The sequence below is a fragment of the Pristis pectinata genome, chromosome 17 (genome assembly GCF_009764475.1).
Source record: "Pristis pectinata isolate sPriPec2 chromosome 17, sPriPec2.1.pri, whole genome shotgun sequence".
Classification (NCBI taxonomy): domain Eukaryota; kingdom Metazoa; phylum Chordata; class Chondrichthyes; order Rhinopristiformes; family Pristidae; genus Pristis; species Pristis pectinata.
Window position 1 is genome coordinate 44,634,555 of NC_067421.1, and position 23,581 is coordinate 44,658,135.

Genomic DNA, 23,581 nt, shown 5'->3' on the forward strand with positions numbered 1-23,581 from the left:
TGATATCAACATACCTTAGAGTATTAGCATTCCCCTCCCCGATCTCACTGTCCTTCATAGCCTTATCCTTGGTGAATACTGATGCAAAGTAATCATTTAGTACCTTGCCCACTTCCTCCTTTGTCACTGAGTGGTCCTACCTTCTCCCTAAATACCCCTTTGTTTTTAATGTATGTATAAAATGCCTTGGGATTCTCTTTAATCCTACTCACCAAGGACACTTTATAACCCTGTTAACCCTCCTGACCTCTTGTTAAGTTCTCTGCTTGGAGTCATAGAACAAGACAGCATAGATACAGGCCCTTGGGCCCAACCAGTCCATGCCATCCACAGTGCCCACCCAGCTAGTCCGAATTTCCTGCGTTCGGCCCATATCCCTCCAAGCCCCGCCCCTCCATGTTCCTACCCAAGTGCTTATTAAATGATACTATTGTACCCACCTCAACCACTTCCTCTGGCAGTTTGTTCCACATACTCACCACCCTCTGCGTGAAGAAGTTACCCCTCAGGTCCCTTTTAAACCTTTCCCCTCTCACCTTAAACCTATGCCCCTAGATTTGGTCTCCCCTACCCTGGGGAAAAGACTGTAACCATCCACCTTATCTATGCCTCTCATAATTTTAAACACTGCTATAAGGTCACCCCTCATTCTCCTACGTTCCAAGGGATAAGGACCTTGATTCAGCTGAATGGAGATCATAGGAGGCACAGTCACGCAGCAGGTAGTCCAGATGTATCACAGCTCCAGAAACCACGGATTGATTCCAGTCTGTGTGAAGTTTGCATGTACTCCCTGCAACTGTATGGGTTTCCCCCAAGTGCTATGACTTCTTCCCAGATCCCAAAGACATGCTGGCTTTTAAGTTAATTGGTCACTATATATTACCCTTACAGTGTAGCTGGTTGGCTGGAGAATCAGGGAGGAGTTGATGGCTATGCAAAAGGGAAGAGATCACAGGAAAATAAATGGGGGAATGGGATTGCTTTGTTGTTTGCATAAACTTGATGGGCTGAATGGCCTCCTTCTCTGACATAAGGAAATATGAAAGAACCATTCCTGTATGATTGATGGGAGAGCCAACAAGGAACAAGATCACTACTACATTGCCAATATGTTCCTACTTGCTGACAAAACCTTTGCAGCAGCATCCAATTTTATTGCTGTAACAAGGAAACACTGAATCATTTACCTATCTGCAAAAAGGCAGAATGAGATAACTTAAGGATGAGAGGGAGAGAAAATTAAAAACAGAGCTTGACATGGTGGGAGATGAACAAGGCAATTATAGCAACATACAAAACTCTTTTGCCCTTGAGGAATATTACAGGAAAGCTATTTAAAGACAAAGATGTCCAGGAGGGATTGCAAGACCAACTTGCATTTGAGGTTTTGATAACAGACTGAAAGCCCTTGAGTTTCAACTTAATTGGTCAAAAAGACATTTAAATTAGATGCAGGTATTAATGCTTTCTATTTTAAAGCATCTGTGGACTGCAGAACATAGGTGCCATAGATGGATTTGGACAAAGGAGATTGTGGCACCTTCTGCCATCTGATACTTATGCCCACTGACATTTGGAACTCTGAACACCTCTAGCCCACATCACTTACAATGCAAGGATTCGGGAGTGTTAGATAGTGGGGCTACAGCACCTAGGACACATCCACAATGCAGGGATATACCCAACAACTGGTATGGGATATACCCAACAAGAGACATCACTTACACAACTGGATGTAGTGGAAGGAGAGAAAATTAAGAAAGACATCACCTTCAGATCACTGTCCTGTGGTTCTTGCAGCTTGGATCCAGGTGTGCTACTGCATACAAGGGAAACACATTTAACTGTATCTTCACAAGTTACAAGTTCTATCAAAATTACATAATTCCAGAAAATCTCACAGGCCAACAGTAATCACAAAGATTCAAAGTTCGCTACTTTTCACAAACGACATTCATTCATCGATTAAAAAATACATGCAGCAGTTTGTGGAATGTAGCTGAGGTGACAGACAAATCCGATGACGTCATAGCAAGATGATGGCGACATCACACACCGTGACCTCACAGCACCGTGACCTCCTGCTGGGAAGCCCAGTGAAAAGCCTACCTCAAATAGTAGAGTGACTGCATTTCTTACAAAACTTTGGTCAGCATGCACAAGTTGGGCTGAAGGCCCTGTTTCCGTGCTGTATAACTCTATGAATCTAATGGATTATCTATTCAAATGACTGAACTATACAAGAAATATTCTGCGTCTCTTTTCAAAGTAGACAGCACAATAAATGTAGCAGAAATAGCAATGTTGAAAGCTTGAAAGTAATAAATATTAGAAAAGAACAAGAGGATAGGACCACTCAATGATAAAGGAGGGAACATATGCTCGGAGGCACGGGATGTGGGCGAGGTCCTAAATGAGTACTTTGTGTCAGCATTTAGCAAGGAGAAGGACGTGGAGGATCGTAGGATCAGTGTGGAGTGTGCTAATATGCTAGGGCATTTCAAGATAAAGGAAGAGATAGTGTGAGTCTGTTAAAGAACTTTAAGGTGGATATCCTCAGGGACTGATGGGATATAGAACATAGAATATTACAGCACAGTACAGGCCCAGCTTATTGAGAGAGGCAAGAGATGAGATTGCTAGGGCCTTGACCAAGATCTTCGTGTCCTCTCTAGCCACAGGCGAGGTCCTGGAGGACTGGCGAGTAGCTAATGTTCCATTATTCAGGAAGGGAAACAGGGATAATCCTGGTAACTATAAACCGGTGAGTCTCATGTCAGTGGTAGAGAAACTATTGGAGAGGATTCTTTGGGATAGGATTTAAGAGCATTTGGAAAACTATGGCCTAATTAGGGACAGTCAGCATGGCTTTGTGTGGGGCAAGTCGTGCCTCACTAACTTGATTGAGTTTTTTTGAGGTGGTGGCAAAGGTGATTGATGAAGATAGACCTGTGGATGTTGTCTACATGGATTTTAGTAAGACATTTGACAAGGTCCCTCATGCTAGGCTCATCCAGAAGATTAAGATGCATGGCATCCACAGTGAATTGGCCGTTTGGATTCAGAATTGGCTTGCCCATAGAGGGTAGTGGTCGATGGGACTTATTCGAGCTGGAGGTCTGTGATTAGTGCTGTTCCACAGTGATCTATATTGGGACCTCTGCTGTTTGTGATATATATATTATCTGGATGAAAATGTGGATGGGTGGGTTAGTAAGTTCACAGATGATACAATGATTGGTGGTATTGTGGATAGTATAGAAGATTGCCAAAGGATACAGTGGGATATAGATCAGTTGCAGATATGGGCAGAGAAATGGCAGATGGAGTTTAATCCAGCCAAATGTGAAGTGTTGCACTTTGGGAGATCAAACGTAAAGGGACAGTACACTGTTAGTGGCAAGATCCTTAACAGTGTTAATGTACAGAGGGATCTACAGTTCCAAGTCCATAGCTTCCTGAAAGTGGCTGCACAGGTTGATAGGGTGGTAAAGGCGGCATATGGCATGCTTGCCTTTATTAGTCAAGGCACTGAGTTCAATAGTCAGGAAGTTATGTTGCAGCTTTATAAAACTCTTGTCAGGCCTCATCTAGAGTATTGCATTCAAACCTGGTCGCCCCATTAAGATAAGATTTCTTTATTAGTCACATGTACATTGAAACACACAGTGAAATGCATCTTTTTTTTTGTGTAGAGTGTTCTGGGGCAGCCCACAAGTGTTGCCACGCTTCCAATGCCAACACAGCATGGCCACAACTTCCTAACCCATACGTTTTTGGAATGTGGGAGGCAACTGGAGCACCTGGAGGAAACCCACGCATTCACAGGGAGAACGTACAAACTCCTTACAGACAGCAGCTGGAATTGAACCCGGGTCACTGGCACTGTAATAGCATTACCTTAACCACTACACTACTGTGCCTGTCTAAAGGAAGGATGTGGATTCTTTGGAGAGGATGCAGAAGAGGTTTACCAGGATGCTGCTTGGATTAGAGGGTCTGTGCTATCAGGAGAGGTTGGCAAACTTGTGTTGTTTTAGGCTTTAGGGAAGACCCGACAGAAGTTTATAAGATTATGAGATGCATAAATAGACAGCCAGTATCTTTTGCCCAGGGTTAAAATGTCTAATACTAGAGGACATGCATTTAAGGTGAGTGGGGGTAAGTTCAAATGAGATGTGCGGGGCACTGCCTGGGTGGTGGTGGAAGCATATATGATAGAGGTGTTTATGAGGCTCTTAGGTAGGTAGAGAATGGAGGGATATGGACATTGTGTAAGCAGAAGGGATTAGTTTAGTTAGGCATTTAATTACATTTAATTAGTTCAGTGCAACATTGTGGGCCAAACGGCCTGTTCCTGTGCTGTACTGTTCTATGTTCTAAAAGAGCAAGTACTGGAGAAGTTGTCAGAGTTTAAAAGCTGACAAATTGTTTGGACCTGAAGGATTGCATCCTAGTATTCTAAAAGGGAGGGCCGCATAGAAAGTGAATGTTTTAGTGACGACCCTCTAAAATTCCTCAATTTCCCAGCAGATTGGAAGTAGATGTAACAGCATCATTCGTGGGGAGTGGGACTATATATGTAAAGGGCCTGTTAGCCTGATATCAGTTTTTGGGAAAATGGTGGCACTTATTATTAAGAATGGAGCTAAAGAGCACGTAAAACAAAAATCACACAGTTAGAACGAGCTAAAGAACACTTAACAAAAAATCATACAATCAGAATCCATGCAGATTTATAAAAGGAATATAATGACTGACAAATCAAAATGATTATTTTGAAGAATGTAACTAGCAGGGTAGAAAAGCAAAAATCCATGGCAGTAACATATTCAAATTTTCAAAAGATAACAATCTCCAGAATACTCTCTAAGCCACTTGCAAATTGGCCCAGAGTCAGTGGGAACAGGGAGCAGTTTGGGCCAAGCTTTGTCTGAATCAGGTTGGGTCCAGTGCCCTCATCAATCAAATAACTAGGGTTGTGAATAGGGTTTCACAGTACACAGTGTTAGCGAGTTGTGGAAGGTTTAGGTGAGGGGAAACTTGAAACCTTAAAGAGAAAGGACAAGGTAACAGCACAGGGTAATGATACAGTCAAGGACATCCAGAACAAGACAGCAAGGGGCAGAACAGACAAAACTGCAAGTGCAGGAATCAAAGTGGGGAAAGGTAGTAAGAAGACAACATTTAAAGCTCTTTACATGAATCCACAGAGCATTTGTTAGAAGGCACATGAATTGATGGCACAAATTGAAATAAATGGGTTGATCTGATGCCATTAAAGAGATGTGTTTGCAAGATGACCAAAGCTGGGAACTAAACACTAAAAGAAAATGCTGGAAATACTCAGCAGGTTAGATAACATCTGTGCAGAGAAGTATTTAATGTTTCAGGTTGATGACCTATCAGAGCTGCAGCAAAGTAGAAAAAAAACAAGTTTTTTTATTAACCTTTAAGGCAGAAGGGCCTAAAGGGGAAGGTTTGTAATATGGCAGTGACTTAGAAAAACTGAATGATAAGTGTTGGTAGTTGAAATTCGGTGCCAAAGGCTAGTGAATAATAAAAGCAATACTTGAAAATGGTGTAAATAGGAGTAAACAAGAGACAAATTAAATCTGCAATATCATAAGAGAGAGAAGCTAAGAACAGAAGGAATGAGGAGGTGGCGGCTATTCTGACACTTGTGCTTTTCCCCTGTGTAGGGGAATCTAAAACTTGAGGGCACAGGTTTAAGGTGAGGGGGGAAGATTTAAAAGGGACCTGAGGGGCAACTTTTTGAAACAGAGGCTGGTAGAGGCAGGTATAATTGCGACATTTAAAAGACATTTAGACAGTTACATGAATAGCAAAGGTTTAGAGGTATGTGGGCCAAATGCAGGCAAATGGAACTAGCTCAGGTAGAAACCTTGTTCAGCATTTATGGGTTGGGCCAAAGGGCCTGTTTCTGTTCTCTATGCTTATGCCACAAGTCAACAAGATTGCAGCTGATCTTTTACCTTTGTGTCACTTTCCTGCAATATCTCCATATCCTGAATATTCAAAAATCTATATAAAAGAAATAAACTAAAGATCCATACTGCATATCTCCTTTAGACTTTCCCCCTCTGGCCTTAAATGCATGCCCTCTAGTATTTGACATTTCTATCCTGGAGAAAAGATTCTGACCGTCTACTCTATCTATGTATGCCTCTCATAATCGTAACAACTTCTATCAGGTCTCTCCCCAGCCTCTGACTCTCTAGATTTTTTAAAAGGATTTTTTGGTAACACTCTGTAAGTGACTAATGATCACCGGGGAATACACATCAAGGGCCTAGTAGCAGAATGTATTTTCAGCTGTCTTCAGAATGGAGGAAAGGACAGCTACTGCCATGGTTGCCAGGCATCAGCACCCAGACTACCACTGCTCATATTTTACAATGATTTAAACTCCGGAATCAAATACACAATTTCTAAATTAGTGGATGATATCAAATTTGAGGGGTCAGTCAATACTGAGGAAAACCACAAAACATTGCAGCAAGATATTACTAAACTTGCAGAATGGGCAAAGATAAAGCAAGTCAAGTTCACAGTTAAAGGAGAGATAGCATGTTTTGGAGGATTTAATAGTAACATCACTTATTTCTGGGAAGGCGCAGTGGACGGACAGGCGTGGCGGACAGGAAGAACAAGTACAACAGTACTGCAAATTCTCTCTTCTTAGGTACCCATCGAAGTCCCTTCTGAACACTACAATTGATTTTACCTCCACTACTATTCCTGGCAGTTTACTCCAGAAATGAATGACTTGCTGAGCAAAGTTCACCTGGTATCACTTCAAATCCTGCACACACCCTTCATCAGTTTAGACACTTCTAAATACACATATTTAAAATAATTCTCCTTGCACTCTCCTGTTTCAAGGAGACCCACCCCAGTTTCTCTGGTCCATTCACATAACTAAAGTCCCTCATCCCTGTAATCTCTTTAGTCAATCTCTTCTCTACCCTTCCCAAAGCCTTCACGCCTTTGCTAATGTGTGGGACCCAGAGCTGTTCACAACACTGCGTTTGTGGTCAAACAGCACTCGATAAAGGTTCACCATAACTTCCTTATTCTTATTCTCAATTTATTGAGTCAAGATCCCACATACTTTGTTAACAATTTTACCAATTAGCCCTGTCACTTTCACTTTTACCCCCAGACTTTTCTGCTCTTGTGCTCCTTTCAGAATTGTTGCAGTAGTTTATACTGCATCTTCTCATTAGAACATACAACAGTACAGCACAGAAATAGGCTCTTCGACACACAACCTTGTGCTGAAATTATTAAGCTAATGATGTCTAATTAAACTAAACCCTTCTGCCTGCACCTGGCCCAATATCCCTCCATTCTCTGCAATATTCACGTGCCTAAGAACCTCAGAGGTGTTTGAGGCTCTTAGGCACGTGAATATGCAGAGAATGGAGGTCATTTCTGCCTCCACTACCAGTCCTGGTAGCCATTCCAAACACCCACCACTCTCACCTTAAATAAATGCCTTCTAGTACTAGACATATCTACCCTGGGAAAAATTAATTCTCATCTTCATAACAGGGGATCAATCCCCCTATTCCCATTCCCCTGTACCACTGCAACTTATTCTCTCTCACTCATGCCCATTCACTCCTCTTTGCGACATTAACCTAGGCTTAACAGGTAACTAATAGTAGCTAACAACTTACTAGCACATCTTTGAGATGTGGGGGGAAACTGAAACACCCAAGGGAAACCCAAGTTGTCACAGAGAGAGCGTGCACTCTGCTGATAGGACCCAAGGTCAGGATTAAATCCAAGTCCACAAAGTTATGAGACAGTGCCAGAAACTGCTGATCACTGTTCCATAACATAGAAATGTGCAAAGTGCTAAGCTGTAAGTTTTGTCCGCCATGTGTACATCCATTCCACAGTTATCTATAAAACCTTCTCATAGTTTGCCAAAATCCAGGCACTTATGGATTTGGAAACTGTGCCTTGCAGACTCCAAGATAGAGATAGAACATAGAACATTATAGCACAGTACAGGCCCTTCGGCCCACAATGTTGTGCTGACATTTTAACATGCTCTAAGATCTATCTAACCCTTCCCTCCCACATAGCCCCCCATTTCTCAGTCATTCATGTGTCTATCTTAAGAGTCTCTTAAATGTCCCTAATGTATCTGCCCCCACAACCTCTGCCAGCAGTGTGTTCCACGCACCCACCACTCTGTGTAAAAAGACTTACCCCTGACATCCCCCTTATATCTTCCTCCAATCACCTTAAAATTATGCCCCCTCATGTTAGCCATTGTCGCCCTGGGAAAAAGTCTCTGACTGTCCACTCGATCTATGCCTCTTATCACCTTGTACACCTCTATCAAGTCACCTCTCATCCTCCTCCTCTCCAAAGAGAAAAGCCCTAGCTTGCTCAACCTATCCTCATAAGACATGCTCTCCAATTCAGGCAGCATCCTGGTAAATCTAAGTCATTAATATATAGTTCTAGCACTGATCTCTGACAACTCCATTGTATGCTTTCCTCCAGGTGAGAAAGAAAACTTTTCACTGCTACTCTGTTTTTCATTGATCAACCCAATTTTCTATCCATGTCTCTTTTATTCCACAGCCTTTGATCTTGATGACAAGTCATAGAGCCATACAGTACAGAAACAAACCCTCTACATCAGTTATCATTCCCCCTTCAATACCCCTCACTCCAGCAACCTCCAAATCCTTGCCCTCCCTCCCCACCATCAGTACTTTCTACAGGAGGTGCTGCCTCAAAAAAGCCACATATATCATCAAAGGTCCCCTCCATCCGGGCAGTACCATCTTCTCGCAGCTACCATCAGGCAAGAGGTACAGAAGCCTATAGTCCCACACCACCAGGTTCAAGAACAGCTACTTCCCATCAATCATTTAATCATTGAACCAATCGGCAAAACCCTAATCACTACAGTTTAGCAACACTATGACCACTTTGCAGTAAAATGGACTTTGTTATTTTTGTTCTAATTGTATTTTCTTGTAAAAATTGTGTATAATGTATGTCTTTTATGAGTGCTGCTTATATGATGTTATGTACCTGTAATGCAGCTGCAAGTAAGTTTTTCATTGCACCTAAACACACATGAACTTGTGTATGTGGCAATAAACTCGACTCTGACTTTCTAGCAGACATGATGGTTTCTCTCCCTGTCACCGTCCTTTGCTCCTCCACACTTTCTTGCTTTCATTTCCTAATCCTTAAACAAACAAGCATTAGATCACACCTCAGTTTTCTCTTCAAGAGAAGAGATCTACTCTGTTCATCCTTTCTAGTTACGGATACACTTGCTTTTTTTCTGGCATTATTCTTGTACATCTCCTTCATAACCTCTCCAATGCCCCTACATCCACCAGTGACCAGAACTGTGTACAGTTCCTTAGGATGGTGTCACTAAGGTTCTATACAGGTTCACCATGACTTCCCACTTTTTAATGCTTTCTAGAAATAAAGTAGTTTTTGATTCACTTTTTTTTACAGCCTTGATAACTTGTGGCATGACTTTTAGCAATTGGCATATTTCTACTCCAAGATCCCTTTGTTTCTCTAACCTACAACAACACTGGCTACATTTCAGAAGTTCCATTTTCTGTAAAGCAAATTAGCACAAACCAAAGTCATGAAAAGCACTATGGTAATTAACCGTGGGTGAGGGGAAACCAGAGCTCAGTCAATGGCCCAGAGAGTACCATTTGCCAAGAGGATGTAGAGGAAGTGACAAAAGAACAGGAATGTTGAAAAGAGCAGTGTCTATTTACAGTGTGACATGAGATACGACCTCATCAGACAGAATGACACAAAATTATTACAGAAAACTTAATGTATTCAGGGAATGTATAAGCACAATTTAATATTTAATATCTAAACAAAATACTGCAAAAGCCAGAAATCTGAAAAATAAACAGAAGATAGCAATCTATTTTCAATATTGATTGTGCAATACAGAATCAGCTGGATAGCATTGGGTAATGATCAGTACAAGGGGAACCTGACGAACTGTAGGATGGGAGAGGGATTGTCAGCGACTAGCAGGGGTGTTAAGATTTGATTGGTTGTATTTCTGACCAATGAGATTAGTTGAAACCAACACTACCACTGGCAGGACAGAATTCTGCACTGGCTACTGCAATATATTTGTGTGTTGATTTTAAAAGCATGTAAGATGTGATTTTTTAAAAAATGCAAAGTGTATTTAATAATTTATATAAATAAAATGCTCCAAAAAAAAAATGACCAATACAAAAAGGCAAGAGAACTGCCTGCCAGCAGTAAATGGACGAGTAACTCAGGAGTGTTACGTTGACTGAGCTGGCACAATGTGAGCAGTGTGAAAGGCAATGTCTACTGCAAGGTTTAAAGGCCTTTTCTAAAGACAAGCTCACTTATAGGACAGCCACAATCCACTATTTCTCAAGAGTGATAATAAAATGTGCAGCATCAGCCTGACCTTAGACAGATGAGAGCAGAGCCATAGTTTCATCAGCAGACAGCTTTGCAGCAACACAAGCCCACAGCCTGCATCAGTGTGATAAATAATGAATAGGACTGCAGCCAGATGGATGGAAAGGTCATCCTGACGCACAATGCCGTTTCCTGCAAAACCCTGCATCCCTCTCTCTCCTCTTGTACCAATCTCCTTCCACTACCTGCACTGCTCCCCAAGCCCCAAACTACTGTGCACACAAAATTTCTGCAAAATATATAAGGATCATTCATTTGATGCTCTTGAAATTACAGTCCTTTACTGAAACAAACTCTCAGTACTACCAGCATCTTCTAACTGGACCTGACATACCAGTTATTCTGCATTACACTGACATTAAATACTAAGTAGCCTGATTTATTCAACTATCCAAACAGGAGTGCTATCTGACAACTCCATACAGATTGCAATTTACAATAATCAGACAGTACTGCATAACAAGTCAGTAGCAGCGCACACAATACTTGAAGCCACCCACCTCCAGCTTCCAAGACAATTAATACACAAGCAGCCAAGCAACATATGGGAAACAGCCAGGGAGTGGGGCTAATCAGACTGATGTTTGAGAAACCAAATCTGAGCATAGAATGTATGAGTAGAGAAGTTATGGTACAACTTTATAAAATATTGGTTGGACCACAGCCAGAGTACTGTGTGCGGTTTCTACAAGCAGAACGTAATTGTACTGGAGATGGTGCCGAGGAGATTCAGCAGGCTATTGCCAGGGATAGAGTGTTTCAGTAATGAGAAGAGACTGGATAGGTTCCATTTGTTTTCCTTGGAGCAAATTGGGTTGAGGGGGGACCTAACTCAGGTATACAAAATTATGAGAGGCATAGATAGGGTAGATCCTTGGAAACATTCGCAGAGATCTCTAAAACCAGAGGGCACGGGTTTAAAGTGGAGGGTAAGAGATTTGAGGAATAATTCTTTCACCCACAGGGAGGATGGAATCTGAACACACTACCTGGGTGGGGGGTGTGGAGACAGGTGCTATCACAACGTATTTGGGTGAGCACTATAGATGACATGGAAGACTCTCGGCCAAGTGCTAAATTATGGCATTAGTGGGGATGGGTACTTGATGCCCACGTGGATATTTCCTTACTGCATGACTCTGACTCACATAACCCAAACATTCACACTCACCCAACACAAGAGCAATACAGTGGTGGTACAAGTTGTACAACTGTCCCATAGCTCCAGAACTAGTTCAAAATCCTGACTTCCATGCCGTTTGTGTGGAAGCTGCAAGCTCTCCCGGTGACCCAGTTTCTTCCCATATCCCAAAGAGGTGCTGGCTATTGGATTAATTGGAATTCTGAACTGTCACAAGTATAGATGGGTGGTAGGAGAACTGGGGAGTGGGGAAAGGTGTGTTAATGGGATATGACAGGGAAAGAACTGGGAATGGAATTGGTCTGAGAGACACAATGGGCCAGATGATCCATTATGTTGCAAGGAAACACGGAAAAAACAAACCTGACAATCCATGCACTCCCATGGGGTTCATAAAACACATACACATTCTGCAGAGGGTTCACCAGGCAGGGTGAACATATTCAGAAAGGGAATGAAAGATTTTAACAAAGTTTCGAAACTGGACTGAAGGGGCTTGGAAGAGGAACAGACTGGTGTTGGGAAAGCAAGAAGCAATGCAGAGACAGAGGAATATGGCACACCTAACTGGAGATTACCTAGAAAGGTGATGGGGAGGTTGAGAAGCAAGTGTCTTGTCAGTAAAAATAGTGGGGACTAGGAGCAAGCCAAGGCTGAAAACAAATGCATGGGAGGATTTTCAATTACTTGAGGAACCAATTCATATTAGTACAAAACAAGTTTAAAATGTCAGGCACTCTTTCTCATTGCAGGGATTAGTATTGAACCAGTTTGAAGGTAGAGCGACCAAATCCTTGGGAATCACTTAAGAACCAACATGGTGGTAAAATGGGGGAAGAGGCCATCACCGCTGTCATTAGTTTGTTCATAAGCAGAGTTAGGGAGCAGTTAAATATATAGGAAATACAGGGGGGGAAGAGGGTGAGGCAAGCGAGCAGGTTGGTGAAAAATTCACTCACATTCATTGATCAGTTCTGCCAGCACACAAAGTGAGTGCCTTTTACTAGCACTTTATGATGTCATGATATTACTCAGCTTAAACCAACCCAACCCCAATATCTCAACATCTGCGATCTCTCTGGTAGAAACTCGCACCTAGTTTTTTTTTAAAAAGGTGAGAATACATAAGGAGGCTATTTGACCCACTGGGTCCTTGCAAACTCCCACAGAACATTCCCCCTTTCATTACTCCGTAACCTATTCTCTCTGATGTGCCCATCGACTTCATCTGGATTCGTTTCCCATTTACCTGCACTGAGTTAGCATGTACACCAGCTAACTAGCCTACCAGCAATCTTTAAAATGTGGGAAGAAAGCAGAACACCTGGGGGAAACCCGCACAGTCACAGAGAGAACGTGCAGACTGCAGACAGCACTGGAGGTCAGGATTCAATCTGGTTGGTGGAGATACTGCTGCACCACTGCACCACCCACTGCCTGCTCTTACCTCACCTTTAACAGATAGGGAATGTGAACATTTTAATTACACAGTCCAAAAGCAAAATACTGCCCATGTTGATGAAAGGTCCTCAATCCAAAACATTAGCTCTGTTCCTCTCTCTGCAGATGCTGCCCGATCCCACTGACTATTTCCTGTATTTTGTTTTATTTTAATTGGATAACCCAATTCTGGCTGAACACAAAAACTTAATTTGTCTTTACAAATGGGAAGAATCCCCCTACACCATAAAGGGGAACAGAAGGCTTGGGTGAAGGATGGAGGGAGAGAGGGGACATAATCTGATTCACTTGCCCTTCCTAGCAGCCACACATATAAACATCAGTACGGGAGCAGTATAAAGGGGCCCCTGTGTGATTACTCCAGCACATTACTGAAAGTCTCAACCAGAGGGTGACAACTGTAGCTCTGAAAGGCAAGCTGTTAGAAAGGATTCTAAGAGATAGGATCTATGAGCACTTAAAGAATCATGGACTGATTAGGGACAGCCAGCATGGCTTTGTCAAGGGAAGATCTTGCCTCATAAACCTGATAGGGTTCTTTGAGGAAGTGACCAGAAAGATTGATGAGGGTAGTACAGTAGATGTGGTCTACATGGATTTTAGTAAGGCATTTGACAAGGTTCCACATGGTAGGCTTCTTCAGCAGGTCAGGGGGCAAGGGGGCAAGGGGGCAACGGATCCAGGGAGGCTTGGCCGTGTGGATTCAGAATTGGCTTGCCTGTAGAAAGCAGAGGGTCGTAGTGGAGGGAGTGCATTCAGATTGGAGGGCTGTGACTAGTGGTGTCCTGCAAGGATCGGTTCTGGGACCTCTACTTTTCGTGATATTTATTAATGACTTGGATGAGGGGGTGGAAGGGTGGGTTAGCAAGTTTGCAGATGACATAAAGGTCGGTGGTGTTGTGGATAGTGTGGAGGGCTGTCAAAGCTTACAGAGGGATATTGATAGGATGCAGAGCTGGGCTGACAAGTGGCAGATGGAGTTCAATCTGGAGAAGTGTGAGGTGGTACACTTTGGAAGGACAAATTTCAAAGTGGAGTACAAGGTTAATGGCAGGATACTGGGTAGTGTGGAGGAGCAGAGGGATCTGAGGGTTCATATCCACAGATCACTGAAAGTTGCCTCACAGATGGATAGGGTAGTTAAGAAAGCTTATGGGATGTTAGCATTCATAAGTCGTGGGGTCGAGCTTAAGAGCCGCGAGGTAATGATGCAGCTCTACAAAACTCTGGTTAGACCACACTTGGAGTAGTGTCCAATTCTGGTCGCCTCATTATAGGAAGGATGTGGAAGTGTTGGAAAGGGTGCAGGGGAGATTTACCAGGATGCTGCCTGGATTGGAGAGTATGGATTATGAGGAGAGACTAAGGGAGCTAAGGCTTTACTCATTGGAGAAGAGAAGGATGAGGGGAAACATGATAGAGGTATACAAAATATTAAGAGGAATAGATAGAGTAGACAGCCAGTGCCTCTTTCCCAGGGCACCAATGCTCAATACAAGAGGGCATGGCTTTAAAGTAATGGGTGGGAAGTTCAAGGGAGATATCAGAGGGAGGTTTTTCCACCCAGAGAGTGGTTGGTGCATGGAATGCGCTGCCTGGGGTGCTGGTGGAGGCTGATACGTTGGTCAAGTTCAAGAGATTGTTAGATAAGCATATGGAGGAATTTAAAATGGGGGATATGTGGGAGGAAGGGGTTAGTTAGTCTTACACGTGGTTTAAAGGTCGGCACAACATGGTGGGCCGAAGGGCCTGTATTGTGCTGTATTGTTCTATGGTTCTATGAAAACAGGGCAGGCACAATCCACATGCCTATAAAAAGTCATTACATCAGCAATGAAATTCTAACTGCATACAGCAAGCACAGGATCCGTGAGACAAAGGTGAGAAAGTGTTGCTGAATTGGGTGATGTCAGATTATAGCCCAGTTTACAAACAGAATCAGAGAAACAGCACAGAAACAGGCTCTTTGGCCCATCACATCCATGTCAACCATCATCTACACTAATCCCACTTGCTTGCATTAATTCCATATCCTTCAATGCCCTGCTCATTCAAGTACCGGTCCAGATGTCTCTTAAATGTTGTTACTGTTCCTGCCTCCACCTCCTCCCCTGGCAGCTCATTCCAGATACCAACTACTGTTTGTGTGAAGAATTTACCCCTCAGTTCCAGCTATGCACACTTCCCCTCACACCTCGATGAATCAATAGATCGTGCTAACCTCAGAAAGGCGGCAGCTAGCTAGCCCACCACATTGTGCAATTGCCTGGTCTACTTGTCGCTCCGTTGGGACAGCGTGATGGGCCCGGATTCAGTACTGTGTCTGGGGCAGTTGGGGTTCACAGTTCTTCATCCTGTCTAGATCAATGTGTTCAGCTGTAATACTTTCATTGTTGAACATCCTGCTGACAACTGATATCTAGATTTGTGAAGAGGAGTTAAAGTTTCTCCGTTAAGTCATCAATGTTACAGGGTGATTTCCTTAGTTAAGATACTGACTCTCTCCAGGTCACATGAAACGGATTGCATTAATATGCTGCATAATCAAACAAAAATGTGACAACAAACCAGAATAATCAAGGAAGGAGGCTAAAAATCAAAGAGGCACATTTTAAGGAACAACCTCAAGGGGAGAGAAATGCAGAGGCAGAGATTTCGAGGTGGAATTCCAGAGATTACTGCCCAGTCAATAAAAGACATGGTCATTAATGGTTAAACAATGAAAACGAGGAATGTTTAAGATGACAGAATCAGAAATGCTCAGTTACCACAAAACTTATAGCAGTGCTTCTGGAGTTAAGGAGGGAATGAGGCAATGGAGGTATTTATAATATTGATAATTTTTTTAAATGATGCATAGCTGGAGCTAGAAGCAGTGTGAAGACCAATGAGCACATTGAAGTTGGACAAAGACAGAATTCAAGAGCATTTAACGAACTATATTGGGTAATGCAAAAACAAGGATATCTGGACCATGTTTACGAAATTCATATTTAAACACCCATAAACTTTGGGGAAGTAGGTATGGTGCCCCAGAATGCACAGTCTCTGAAGTTGTTCAAACTATAACCCAGGTTATCCAGATACCTGTGTTTTAACTCCCAATAGAGCAGCCTCACAGGGATAAGACAGCTATGGACTGCTACCAAAACATGATTCAATTCCACCAGTAATAACAGAAAGGTACAGAAACGGGAGGCCGTTCAGCCTGTTCCACCACTCAGTGAGATCATGGTTGATCTGCAACCACCCGGGATATGCCCTCTTCACGTTACTACCATCGGGGAGCAGATACAGGAGTCAGAAGACTCACACTCAACATTTCAGGAACAGCTTCTTGCTCTCCGCCATCATATTTTTGACTGGTCCATGAACACTACCTCATTATTCCTCTTTTGCACTATTTATTTATGTAACTTATAGTAATTTTTATGTCTTGCACTGTACTGCTGCCACAAATCAACAAATTTCATGACATATGTCAGTAATAATAAACCTGATTCTGATTCCATTTGCCAAAACAAAGTGCCATAAGCACCAAGCAGCATCCATAAAGGGAGAACCACAGTCAACGCCTCATCATAAGATTTCCAGAATCTGGAGCTTTTCTTCAAATTCCCATGACGCAATGTATTTCCCTTTCCCCCGTCTGCCTGGCATCAATTGCCTTTTTGTGGAAGAGCTTCCCAAACTTCAGCCAGCACCATTCCCTAGATTCACTCCTGACATGCCTGGCTCTAACTTTCAGACCATCTCCTAGTCCTAAACGCTCCAACCACCAGTCATAGCTTCTATTTACCTTATCAAGTCCCTTTAACGTCATCCCTTAACCTTCAATATTCTCAGAAATAAACCTCTGGTCTGTGTAATCTCTCCTTATGATTTAACCCTTGGAGCCTGAGAGTTGTTCTGGTAAATTGCTGCACTCCCCCCCCGGAGAGAGTTTGCCAAGTTTTTCACCTCCATGGAGTGATGGAGACACTGCGCATACAGGAGCCTGTGACCTACTTTTATTGTAAAAAGCAGACTGCTGAAACCAAGAACCTAATAAATCTACTGCAGATACTGTGCACATACCCAGATTTAGAGAGAGACAGCAAAACCACTGCAGCTAAATTCCAACTAATAAACACAATCAACATCTCTACACCCTTCGGCCAGGATGTCGAGTTCGCCACATCCAGCATCAATGATGAAACTCAAAATAAAACAGAAAAACCAAATGTTTCACCGATTAAATCAAAGATGTATTTCTGGGCAAGTTTCAAACCCTCTGCCCACACAGGCACAAGGCTCGGCCGTGAGATCCGACACAATGGCAGCGACAGCGCTGTCAGGATGGGACCGGGCACCAGACAAGGACACGGGAGCCGCAGGGCCAAGGCAATAAATCCCGGGCACCGGAGCCGGGGCCCAGACCACTGCCTGGGGCGTGGACGCCGCAGCTCCCGGACGGCGGATGCCGGTGATGGGGGACTGGGGAGGAGGGAGGCGCGGCCGTCCACTGCCCCCGGGCCGCCTCCGCGCCCCCAGGACAGGGCGAGGCCGCAACCGCAATGCGGCCCCGAGCCCAGGACACGGGGAATCGGCGCAGCGCGGGTCTCCCGGCCGGCCCGGTGCCGCCCGCAAGGCCGCTGCATCACCCACCTGCCGCCGCTCCGCCGCTGTTTACCCGCCGAGAACGCGCACCATGGCAACCGGGCGCGCACCGCGACACCTGGCGGCTGCTGCCGATCCCTGCACAGACTGGCCCCGCCCACAGCGCCGGGCCCCGCCCACTGCGACAGGCCCCGACCACGGCGCCGGGCCCCGCCCACTGCGACGGACCCCGCCCACAGCGCCGGGCCCCGCCCATCACACCAACAGGGCGGGAGGGCTGAATGGGGAGGCCGTTCACCGTGGGGAGCGTAGGAGGCCACTCGGCCCCTCGAACTCGTTCGCCCATTCACTATTGTGCCTGATAGGGTCTTGGCCTCAGTACCCCAATCCTGTATTAACTGCCGGGACTGTGTTCCCTGAATCCAGCTCCACAGCTCTGGGGACAGAATTCCAAGGATCCTCCGAGAAATTCCTCCTCATCTCCATCTGATGGGTGGCCGTCAGTCTTTGATAGAGAAAACTCCGACAATCGACTGTCCAATTGTTCAGAAACCCTGAGGTTTTGGATACTGGCGACTGGAAGCTGATTCCCACACCCCAATTAACACATCTGTGCTCTGGTTCCCATGCTCCCATTCACACTGGGGTCCTGGTACCCAGCAGGGTGGTGGGGTTCAGTAGTGAAGGGCTGGGTGCTGGGGTTCAGTAGTGAATGGGCTGGGGTGGGGTTCAGTAGTGAAGGACTGGGTGCTGGGGTTCAGTAGTGAATGGGTTGGGTGGTGGGGTTCAGTAGTGAATGGGCTGGGGGTGGGGTTCATTAGTGAAGGACGGTGGTGGGGTTCAGTAGTGAATGGGCTGGGGGTAGGGTTCAGTAGTGAATAGGGTAAGTTAGTGAGTGATAGGGCTGAGAGATGCTGTAATTGTTACTGTCTTTGCTCAGGTAACTAACGGGAGGGCAGGGTGGTGGACATTATCTATATGGACTTTAGTGAGACCTTTGATAAAGTCCCACATAGCAAGCTGGTGTGGAAGGTTCAATTGCATGGGATTGAGCGAGCGCGAGCTCAGTGGATACATAATTGGTCTGATGGTAGAAAGCAGAGGGTGATGGTAGAAGGTTGTTTATCGGACTGAATGCTTATGACTAGTATCGTGCCACAGGGATTGGTGCTGGGCTCATTGTTATTCATCATTTATATAAATGATTTGGATAAGAATGTACAAGGCATGGTTAGTGAGTTTGTGGATGACACTAAAGTAGGTGATATAGTGGACAGTGAAAAAGGTTATCAAAAATTACAGGGGGATCTTGATCGGCTGTGTAAATGGGCCGAGGAATGGTAAATGATGTTCAATCCAGATACGTGTGAAGTGATGCACTTGGGAAGTCAAACCAAGGTAGGGCTTTCACAGTGAACATTCAGACGCTGGGTGAGTGTTGGAACAAAGGGACCTAGGAGTACAAGTACATGGTTCCCTGAAAGCGGCTTCACAAGTAGACAGGGTGGTGAAGAAGGTGTTTGACATGCTGGCCCTCATCAGTCAGGGCAATGAGTATAAGAATTGGGATGTTATGTTGCAGTTGTACAAGATGTTAGTGAGGCTGCACCTACTATTGTGTCCCCAATCCTGATGAAGGGTCTTGACCCGAAATGTCAACTGTTCATTTCCCTCCACAGATGCTGCCTGACCCGCTGAGTTCCTCCAGCGTTTTGTGTGTTGCTCCAGATTCCAGCATCTGCAGTCTCTTGTGTCTCCTACAGTATTGTGCAGTTTTGGTCACCCAGTGAGAGAAAAGACGTCATTAAGCTAGAAACAGTGTAAAGAAGCTTTACGGGAATGTTGCCAGGACTCAGAAGTGTATTGTAGGGAGAGGTTAGGCAAGCTAGGACTTTATTCCTTGGAGCGTAGGAGACTGAGGGATGACCTTAAAAAAGTATTAAAATATCATGAGGGGCATAGATAGGGTGGATGCACTCAGTCTTTTTCCTGGGGTAGAGGAGTCTAAAACCAGAAGGCATAGGTTTAAGGTGAGAGGGGAGAGATTTAAAAGGGAGCTGAGGGCCAACTTCTACATGCAAAGGGTGGTGGGTATATGGAATAAGCTGCCAGAGGAAGTGGTTGAGGCAGGTACAATAACAACATTTAAGAGACACTTGGACAGATACATGGATAGGAAATGTTTGGAGGGATTTGGCCCAAATGCGGGTAAATGGGACTAGCTTAGATGGGCATCTTGATCAGCATAGACCAGTTGGGCCAAAGGGCCTGTTTCTGTGCTGTATAACTCTGACACTATGATTCAAGAAAGAAGACATTCATCTGTGGTAACTGCAGAGGGTTCTACCAGTTGTTCAACTCCACTCATTTCCCTGGTCCTCCTTTACCACCATCAACTGAACCAGCAGAGGTAAATGTAATGATCTCAGACTGGAGGCTGCCCTCCCAGTCACAGTGTGGATTCTGTTCGAAGCTAAATGAGTTTTTTCAGGAGGTAACAAGGAGAATTGATGAGCTGGTGTGTTTGACATAATATGCTCGGATTTGAGAAAAGCTTTTAACAAGGTCTCCTGTGGTAAATTGGTCAAAGAAGTAAAGACCCAGGAGAGTAGAGGGAGGGTGGACAACTAGACTGAACGTTGGCTGAGTGACAGGAAGCAGAAGACAATGGCTAGTGGTGCTTTGGGGACCAGAAGGTGTTACCAGTGGAAATCCTCAGGGGACATTACTGAGTCCCTTGATTTTTTGTAGTACTTATTCATGACTCAGATCTGAATGCTTGGGGCTTGATAAAAAAAAACTGGTCATGTGGTCGACAGTTAGGAAGTAAGCTGTAGATTGCAGGAAAATATAGATGCGAAATGGAGCTTAATCTAGAGAGAGTTGGGAACCTACATCTACCTAATGTGCTGAATGGCTTTCCTAGGTATCATAATAGGTTATAAGTGCTCTTCCATTGCATTTCCTCCCTTACGTTGCATGGAGTTTTAGGGAGGGTCCAACCAACACCATTGTTGAATGCTGGCAGCAGCTTGTCCTACCTTCATGTCTTTACATCTGCAACCTGTGGACCTTGGAAAGTATTTCTCAAATACTTTCCAAAGTCCACAGGTTGAGCCACAACCAATCAGCAGCGCTGACATCCTCATTTCATTGGCTCTTCAGCCCTCACTGGCAGATTGCCATTACTGGAGAAGCCATTCCAGTCAAGGCTGGCCCTTCAGGGTGACTTGATGACCTTAGGGCAAGAAGTGAGAAAAAGGCCATTGGTGAAGAACCTACTCCCAGCAGATCTACAAAGCCACTACATCCTACCTGGATCTCTCCAAAGAGCAACGTATTCACAGACTCTGATTTTTCTCACTGTGGTGTGCAACGTTCTATGGGAAGACCTTTGGTTACTTTCTGGTGTTGGGACTACTCTCTCTGTGGAGGTCATGGCATCATTCCATGTGGCCGCAGCAGATCTCTGCCCAGTCTGCCAACTTGCAGGCCAATGTCGATGACTGCTTCATCCAGCAGTGCCCAAAGTATTTGCAGAAAGTTAGCCCCAGATCTACCAGCTGCCCATGGTAGGGATCAGGTGGGCAGTCAGGCCCAGCACAGCTTGAAGGCTGAAGAGCCGTGCTCTGTGCTGGAGTTTGAGGAAAGCATGTTATCCCAGGCCAGGCGGGAGTTACTGAGATTCTCCCATCCCGCTCCAAGTGGCCTCACCAGGAACATTGGTGGGCAGTGTGGCTGGTGCTGCTGGAACCACCCCTCCTCCCCCACCTGCACTGCTGCTTCCCCTTCCACTGGGGCTCAGGGGAAGGGGAAGTAGTCAGGAGCTGTGCAGATTATCCACTGGATGGCTGAGGGTGGAAGAGGGGCTGCAGGTTCTGTGCTCTGGACTGGAGTCCGACCTCCGGCTGTGCTCTATATGGTGAAGCCCCTGCACTCATTCTTCACATTCCCAGAGCTCTGGACAGAATGAGCTCCCCTGATGTATGCAGACAATTTATACACAGCAAGCTCCCATAATATGGAAGGCCAAAAAGTTAGAGCTCATGGGATCCAAGGCGGGTTGGCAAATTGGATCCAAAGTTGGCTTGGTAATAAGAACTAGAGGGTGGTGGTGGAGGGTTGCTCTGTGGGTGGAAGCCTGTGACCAGTGGTGTGCCAGGAGGATTGGTGCGCCAGGAGGATTGGTGCTGCGACACTTTGTTCATTACATATATTAACAAGCTAGATGTGAATGCAGGAGGTATGATCAGTAAGTTTGCAGATGACACAAATTGGTGATGTTGTGGATAGTGAGTAGGGTGTTCTTAGGCTACAGAATAATATTGTTCGTAAACTGGGCAGGGCAATGGCAGTTGGAATGTAATCCTGACAAGTGTAAGGTGATCCATTTTGAGGGTCTAATAAGGGTAGGAGGTACAAAATGAATAGTAGGGTCCAAGGGGGAGAGAGACCTGTATGTACTCGTCCAGCACAGTGTTATGGGGTGGCAAAGAAGACGTTTGGTCTTCATCAGCCGGGGCATCGAATACAAGAGCAGAGAGGTCATGGTACAAGTGTATAAAACATTGGTTAGGCCCACAGCTGGAGTACAGTATGTAGTTCTGGTTGCCACACTGTAGGGAGGGTGTGATTGTACTGGGGAGGGTGCAGAGGATACTCGCTGGGATGTTGTCTGGGATGGAGTGTTTCAGTGATGAGATGAGGCTGGGCTTGTTTTCCTTGGAGCAGAGGAGGCTGAGGGGGACATGATGGAGGGATACAAAATTATAAGGGGCATAGATAGGTATTGTTATTGGTATTGGTTTATTATTGTCACTTGTACCTAGGTACAGTGAAAAACTTGTCCTGCATACTGTTTGTACAGATCAATTCATTACACAGTGCATTGAGGTAGTACAGGGTAAAATAGAATACAGAATAAAGTGTCACAGCTACAGAAGAAGTGCAGTACAGGTAGACAATAAGGTGCAAGGTCATAACAAGGTAGATTGTGATAGAACATTTCCCCATGGCAGTGGTGTCTAAGACCAAAGGGCAGAGGTTTAGGGTGAGGAGTAGGAAGGTTGGAGGGATTCCGAGGAAGGTTTTTACTCTTTGGGAGGTTGGAAGCTGGAACACTGCCTGATGAGGAGTTGGAGGAGGAATAGACATTCACATACTTCAGATCATCAGGGGGAGCACTGGCATCATCGAGGCCTAGCAGTCCATGGACCAAATGTGTTAAATGGAGTTGGTAATAGATGGCTATGATGGTCAGCATAACATGGTGCGCTGAAGGGCTTGTTTCTGTGCTGTATGACTCTGACTAATATTTATGTGATGGTCAGCCAGAATTTTGATTTGAGGGAAAGATATTGCCCAGGACACTGGAGAGAACTCCTCTTCTTCAAAACACCTACTGGAGGATTCTCTCCCTTTGCATCCACAAGACTTCTAGTATGTAACGTCCCTTTTAGTGCAGTGTCCCTCAGTACAGCTGCTCTGATGGTGTGACACTCCCACAGAGTGTAGTGCTCCCTCAGTACTGATCCCCTGACAGTGCAGTGTCTGATGGTGTGGCACTCTCTGACCGTGCAGCCTTCCCACGGTATTGCTCCCCTCAAGGTGCAGTACTCCCCCAGCACTGCCCTGCACCAGTGTGTTCTTCTATCTGAGCACAACCTCCCCCTTCAATCTCTCTGCTGCCTCCTCTGTTTCTGCATCTTAGAAGCTGCTTTATCCCTCACTTTTCCCACATCCAAGGTATGGTCATTGACCCGAAACGTTAATTCTATTGCACAAGAGCTCCCTCACCTGCTGAGTTACTGCATTTGAAAAGCAAATAATTGCAGCTAAGAACATAAGTAGGAGCAGGAGGAGGCCATC

General features: G+C 44.8%; 1 protein-coding gene across 8 annotated transcripts in view; it reads right to left on the minus strand.

Annotated features, from left to right (window-relative positions):
• ccdc92 (coiled-coil domain containing 92) overlaps positions 1-17,836 on the minus strand; it is a 51,212-nt gene extending 33,376 nt beyond the window's left edge. The window contains exons 1-2 of one of the 8 annotated variants that reach the window (XM_052032386.1): positions 17,762-17,836; positions 1,774-1,822 (exon numbers count right to left, since the gene is read on the minus strand). The gene's annotated coding sequence lies outside the window, so the exon portion shown is untranslated. Of the gene's footprint in view, positions 1-1,728; positions 1,823-15,335; positions 15,509-17,761 lie in introns of those variants that run through there. The other 7 variants (XM_052032387.1, XM_052032392.1, XM_052032390.1 and 4 more) reach the window with 7 other exon arrangements.
• Positions 17,837-23,581: the final 5,745 nt, after the last annotated feature.